General features: G+C 38.5%; 1 pseudogene; it reads left to right on the top strand.

Annotated features, from left to right (window-relative positions):
* The first annotated feature begins 1,679 nt into the window (after positions 1-1,679).
* On the top strand, positions 1,680-3,221 carry LOC149188897 (putative E3 ubiquitin ligase SUD1 pseudogene; annotated as a pseudogene).
* The last annotated feature ends 2,964 nt before the right edge of the window (positions 3,222-6,185 follow it).

The raw sequence follows: 6,185 nt of genomic DNA, 5'->3' as shown, positions 1-6,185 counted from the left end.
CAAAATTTTGTTGCAGATGCATTCTCAAAAAAGGATGAGGATGTGGAAGCATTGTTTTGTGTTATTTCTATTATCCCACCAGATTGGATAAACAAAGCAAGGGATGAATGGAAGAAGGACGAAGAAGTATGGCCACTCATTCAAAAGTTTCAGAAGATCCCAATTCAAACAATATTGCCAGAACTTGAAGAGGAAGGAAAAATCATATTGGAACTTGGAGCAGTCACAGAAATAAGAACCTGACAGCTACGAAATCGATCAATTTCAGAGTATCTCATCAAGTGGAAGAAATTACCCACTGAAGATTCCACATGGGAGGACAAGAATTTTATACAGAAGCATCAAGAACTACTCAAGCATTGAGGACAACACTTTTTGAAGGAAAGGGGCATGTTAGGCCCCTATACTACTAGTGTAACCCCTTGTTGTTATTAGTACAACCCCCTTATTATATTGTTGTACCCATGTAGTCCCCATATTGTTACTATTGTGCCCCATAGAAGCCCACTATTGTTATTATTGTGCCCTTACATTATTATTGTTATATCGGCTTTGATTATATTATGACCCCTTAGACTCCTATATATAGAAAGGAGGTATTTTCATTTGAATCATCCAAGAATTTTTCATTTGTGTAATGTAAAGGAGGTTTCCCCTCAAAGAGGTTTAATTATAAGGCATTGATCTATATTTTCTATCTTTTTGTGAGCTGGTTTCATAACAGATAACCTGTACATTCCGATGTTAGGCAATGGAGCATCTTGATGCAAATTAATATCATGTACAATTTCCCTTTTGGGTGGCCAACCTTTAGGTTCTTGAAATAGGATATCATATTCTGAAACAAATTTTTCTAAATCAGCTTGTTCTTTAGCATCACAGCTGTTATCACTCAAGAAAAATTTCTAAATTGTTCACATCAGTTCGATTGTTTGCCAAAGGGTTGGTGTCAATTTTGGGTCTAGTCTTTTCATCTGGTTTTAGAGTCTAAATAGTTTGAATAGGAGTCTTGTTAAGAGTATTGTTGGTATGTATAAAGGGGTCAATTCTCTATTTTAGTCTATCATTGGTCTCACATCTCACATGGATATCATATGTCCAAACTCATTTCAAAGCCAAAATTGTCTAGGTGATTTCGTAGCGCCTGTAATCATTTCAAAGTGGTTTTGCAGCACATAAATCCTTTTTAGCAGTTTCGCAGCGCAACATGTTTTAGGTGATTTCGTAGCGCATAATTCATATTTTGCACTGGCTGCGCTACGAAATTGGGGATTTGTTCGAATCCATAGCCATTCTTTCACAGCTTTCATATCCATCAAAATCCATCAACAATTGTCAGCCTATACACTTCGTCTATCATATCCGACCGCTTATCCTCATCATTAGGTCGTTAGGTGTCTTGGTACTGGCACATATTTGCAGTTGTATTTTACTCAGCGGTTTTGGTCATTCAATCAGGGTTTTCTAATGCGTATCATGCGCAAAGACAATTTCTTAATCAGGATGTAGAACAAGGGTGTGTTTGCCATGTCTATTCCTCGGTGGGTTCTTGGTGCAGGTCCTATGGTTCATAAAGCAAATGGCACCGAGAATTGCCTGATGTTGACAAAGACTCTGGAATGGACTAAAGCAGACCAGCAAAAAAAGAACAGCCTGAGCTGGTTGTCTTGAACATGCAAATGGATGGGGAGCTAGATTGGAGTGAAATGGAGTTCTTGATTAAGTGGAAAGGACAGTCATATACGCACTGTCAATGGCAATCTCTGTCTGAGCTTCAACATCTGAATGGTTTCAAAAAGGTGTTAAACTATATGAGGAAGGTGGAGGAGGAACGAAACCATAGGCGGTTACCTGGGCAAGGGAATAGAGCTAATATTGGTGGTGGAAATGGTGATGCTGGTCAAGGTATTGTTGGTGCAGGGCAATTGATAAGGAGAAATGCTGAGAATGTAGCTGCTCGTTTGGAAATCCAGGCTGCACGTCTTGAAGCACATGTCGAACAAATTTTTGATGGTGTTGATGATGCAGATGGTGCAGAAGATGTGCCGTTTGATGAACTTGTTGGGATGCAAGGGCCTGTATTTCATTTGGTTGAAGATGCCATTACGGTTTTGGCCAGCAATGCAATTTTTCTCGGTGTCGTGATTTTCCTTCCTTTCACCTTAGGGCGGATAGTCCTTTTCATACTCTCTCGACTTGTGGTAACAAATACTAGTACAATACTTACAGCAGGCATTTCTCCCTTGGACTCAGCATTGGCTTTAGCTAATATGACGGTGCAGAATACATTGAACTCTGTTGCAAATTTATCAACAGAAACTCGAACAGACTTCGTATTCAGTCAGGCCGGAGAGGCACGTGCAGAGCATCTAATACCAAATGTGACCCATTCAGATGCGGCTTCAAATATTCTTACAAATGAAAGTCCTATAGATCTGTTAACAGTAGCAGGGGTTGCTGCCTTGCAGCTTTCTGATATGGCTACTCTTGCTGTAGGTTACATGGTTATATTTGGTCTGGTTTTTTGTTATTTTGGACTTATAGCTTTGATCCGCTATAACAGGGGAGAACCTTTGGCTGAGGGTCGGATCTATGGAGTTGCCTCTATAGCAGAGGCTATTCCTTCTCTTGCCAGACAGTTTTTGTCTGGTGTAAACTATTTCATGACAATGGTGAAGGTTGCTTTCCTTTTAGTGATTGAGCTGGGGGTTTTCCCTTTATTGTGTGGATGGTGGCTGGATGTTTGTACTATCAGTATGCTTGGAACAACAATTGCTCAGCGGGTGGCTTTCTTCTGGTCTTCACCACTAACAAGCTCTTTGTTACATTGGCTTGTGGGGATTGTATACATGTTACAGATAAGCATCTTTGTTAGCCTTTTACGAGGGGTTCTTCGGCCTGGAGTTTTGTACTTTCTCAGGGATCCTGCTGATCCAAATTATAATCCCTTCCGTGATCTCATTGATGACCCAATACATAAGCATGCGCGGCGTGTCCTGCTATCTGTTGTTGTTTATGGAAGCTTGATTGTAATGCTCGTATTTTTGCCAGTCAAGGTTGCAATGTATTTTGCACCTTCAATTTTCCCTCTAGATATATCAGTTTCAGATCCATTTACTGAGATAATGCAGGATGCAGTGATTCCATCCATGAGTGCGTTGGTAAAGCCAAAGCTTCTAAGGCACCAAGACAAAGATGTCAGGCTCATTGTTGTTACTTGAATTAGTGAAATCACTAGAATAACGACACCTGAAGCACCATATAATGATGATTTAATGAGGGAAATATTTCAGTTGATTGTTGGAAGCCTTCAGGGACTAGATCAAATGAATAGTCCCACATTTGGAAGGAGGGTAACAATTTTAGAAACTGTCGCAAAAGTCAGGTCATGCGTTGTAATGCTGGACCTTCAGTGTGATAATCTCATCCTTGACATGTTTCAACATTTCCTTGCCAGTGCTAGTGAGAATCACACTGAAAACGTATCTGCTTCAATGCAAACAATTATGAGTTTGGTTTGAATGAGAGTGAAGACATATCACAACAACTGTTATCTGTTTTACTGAATAACTTGAGAACAGACAAGCAAAAAGCTTCACCAGCTGCCCTTGCACTAGCTGTAAATGTTGTTAAACGCTGTGCAGAAAAGTTGAGGCTAATAATCATGCTCATTTACAGGTTGTTCCCATAACCTTGTCCAAAGCATCAACTATGCGAAGTGAATTTTTAAAGGCAGGGAAGAAATTAGGATTTGAGTTTGATGTGATTAGACCTGGAGAGAATGATATTGATGTCAGAATGTCATGGAAGAAAGTATTACATGGAGGAATGGGCTATTTCTTTGTGGAGATCTCAGAGGGAACTATATTAGCACATCCCCTTGCACCTGAAGAGAGGATGCCTATACAATTTGGACGTGAGGTATTAACCAGATTCATACAGTTATATTTGGAACAGTCAATGGTGTTATTGGTGTCATTGCATCTCTTCCTCAGGAGAAATATCTGTTTCTTGAAAAGTTGCAAGCAAATCTTATCAAAGTGATCAAGGGAGTAGCATGCTTAAGCCATGAACAGTGGCGATCATTTAGCTATGAAAGGAAGATTGTGCTTTTGAAATTACACAGCAGTTTCGTAGCGCGCTACGAAACTGCTGTAGCTGCATGTTACAATTCAGTTGATCAATTATGATTGACAAAGCGGAAAATCTTTTTGAAAGGTTTTGTCATCACACAGGTACATGAAAATGGTGGACAGCACATCAAGGATGTGGCAGTCTGCTCTATTTTGGGTAATTAAAGGATAAAGGACATGCTTCTTTGGATTCGAACATTTTGAGGTAAACCAAAGACCAGTAAAACAGGGATAATTTCCTATGTTTCAGGATAATGGAAAACGTGTGACATTGAAGAGCAACATGAAGCATTAAAGGTCCATCACAGCCACCGCCAAAGGGAACCAGATGTCAGAGAACGAAAATGATTGTAGACCAAGGCTGTTATGGAGTTAGAGTCATAGTTGATTTAGATCTCTAAAAACTCCAGTCAACACTTTGTTGTATTTATTAAGTAGTTAGAGTTTAAGAGTTGTCAGTAATAGAATTAGTTTTCGAATTCCCCTCATGCTAGAGGAGGAATCTCGATCAGTTAGAATAAGAGCTCTATATATAGCTGAAACAGAAATGTAATCAGGGTTGGAAATTTTATGAAAAAGCTGGTATTTGGCCTATGTAAGACTCATTTTCAATAATATACATGCTGAACTTTACTTCTCAGGATTCATGAAGGATTTTTTATGTTCAGAATATGTGATGTTGTCCTTTTCTTAATTCTTACAGTGGTATGGATGTATAATCACTTAGAATTCACTGAATGTGCTCTGACTTCCTGTATACATTTATAAACTGTGTGGTCCCATATGAGTTTATGTTCTGAATGTTTAAATGCTGAATGCCCTGACTTCCATGTAAGGTTGAGTTCATTGTTATATTGAGGTGTTGTTGACTCCATAAGCCCAATGGATAGTTTTGTTTAATGTGTTTCCAACATTCATATTTTTCACAGTTGTTCTATAAGAGTTAGCCATCTTATCTTTAATCAAAATCATTAACCCATCAAGAGAGAGCCCTCTCAGGTTGAGGAGACTAAGCCTCAGCCTAAAGTCGGTTTGAAATAGTTACTTGAAGTCTTCCTGGTCTGCAGCCTTCCAGGGCTTGATTTTGAGATAACAACAGCCTTCCAATACATTGGTTTTATCAGGTTTCTTTTCCTTTACAACCATCAATAAAAATTTCTTGCATGAATTTACAATTCTTTTCATCTGCATTGAGTTTATGAGAGTATAATTATTTTTGAGTTTATGAGCTCTTACAATATGTTCTATTCCATCTTTAACGAGTTGATACTTATTTTCAACTCTATAGAAAATGGCTTTTATATCATACAAGTAAGGACTTCCTAAAACAATTCCACATATATCCAGGGGAATGATATCTAACTCAACCTCATCTACAAATGTTGACCCAAAGGAAAACCTAAGTTTACATTGTCTAGTCACTTGTAGCTTTGCTTTATCACATACCCAACCTAATGGATATGGCTTCTTGTAAGGTGTGGTTAGTAGTCCCAATTTCTTTACAATTGCTTCAGAAATCAAGTTTACTTGTGAGCCACTATAAAATAAAGTATCAATCTTTTCATGCTTGGAAATAACTCTAATATGAAAAAGCTCATGTCTTTTCCTCTCATTTTCTTCACTATCAATAGTTTGTGCAGAATTACTAATAGATGCTTACGAATTTTTACCTTTTATACCTGTAGCTGTGATTTTTGTTTCATCACCTAAGTTTGACCCCAAATGTTTTTTTATAGCAGCAACTGTCTTCTTCTTCTTGCCATTGAATTTCTTGGGTTTCAGCTCCGGATGCAAAGACCAACAATGTTCATCATCATGTCCATCTTTCTTGCAATGAGTGCATGAAGGTTTGTCTTTCTGTACAACATTTTCCTTCCTCTCTTTCCATTTCTGCTTCCTCTTTTCCTTGTTTTTTCTTGCAGTGGGTTTTAATGATCCCCCAATCTCTGTGTTCACATTCTTTCCTCTAGCCTCTAGATGGGTAGCCTGAATAGATACCTCATCTATGCTAGTAGGGTTAAACACGAGAATGGTGTGCCTCAAATAGCTGCG

This window comes from Pinus tabuliformis, chromosome 3_1, assembly GCF_031772625.1.
Source record: "Pinus tabuliformis cultivar Carrire ecotype Pingquan chromosome 3_1, CPIR1, whole genome shotgun sequence".
Lineage (NCBI taxonomy): Eukaryota > Viridiplantae > Streptophyta > Pinopsida > Pinales > Pinaceae > Pinus > Pinus tabuliformis.
Note: the sequence above shows the minus strand (reverse complement) of the source record. Positions and strands in the feature narration are given on the sequence as shown.